The 786-nt window shown below is 41.3% G+C and overlaps 1 protein-coding gene across 3 annotated transcripts in view; it reads right to left on the bottom strand.

Annotated features, from left to right (window-relative positions):
- LOC106870470 (fibroblast growth factor receptor-like 1) overlaps nt 1–786 on the bottom strand; it is a 127,043-nt gene that overhangs the window by 6,832 nt on the left and 119,425 nt on the right. The window lies entirely within an intron of this gene.

The following is a 786-nucleotide window of genomic DNA, read 5'->3' as shown; positions in this document are numbered from 1 at the left end:
AATCATCATTGACTCCGTTTTCCCCACTTTGGAGACAGTCCAAAGAAGGCTTCAGCCCTGACTCTTTGGTCCCTTCCATGAATCATGGAGCTGACTCTGTGATGATTTGGGCAGACGTATCATGGAATTCTTTTGGCTGTTTTGTTGTTCTACATGGCAGAGTCAATGCCAAGGATTATCTGAGTATTTTGGCTGACCATGTCCACCCTATGGTACCAAACATTATTCCCTGATGGTAGAACAAGCTTCCAAGATTGACAATGCACTGATTCCCATGGCTAATGTTATTCGGAATTGGTGTGAAGAGCACAAAGATGGAGTGGATCACTTGGATTGGGATTGGCCACCAACAATCTCTGGATCTCAATATAATCAAACATTTAGGATACAATAAGGAGCAGCAAATGAAGAAATGTTTCCCTCCCCTATTATTGCAGAAAGAACTAAAGCAGGCTTTTTGAAAAGAATAGCTGGAAATTTCCCTAACAACCGTCCAGAACTTGAATGAGTGAATTCTTTGATGCCAAAGTTGGACCAACTCCATGTTACTGAATAAAACTTCCATTCAACAAAGAGTTTCCATTATTTTGTCCAACTTGTGTAGATAATGCATTCTAGACACATACACACCATAAAACAAAGACAGGATGGTCACAGCTGGATTGTCTTGATTAGAGCCACTCTGAAGAGTCTTACAGTGAGAATACACATTGTGGAGGGGGGGGGGAGCAGGTTGTAATGTCTTACTTTTATGTGAGGTTGGACTTCACTTTTGACATGACACTG

The sequence above is a fragment of the Octopus bimaculoides genome, chromosome 14, assembly GCF_001194135.2.
Source record: "Octopus bimaculoides isolate UCB-OBI-ISO-001 chromosome 14, ASM119413v2, whole genome shotgun sequence".
Classification (NCBI taxonomy): Eukaryota; Metazoa; Mollusca; class Cephalopoda; order Octopoda; family Octopodidae; genus Octopus; species Octopus bimaculoides.
This window is presented reverse-complemented; position numbering and strand designations above follow the sequence as displayed.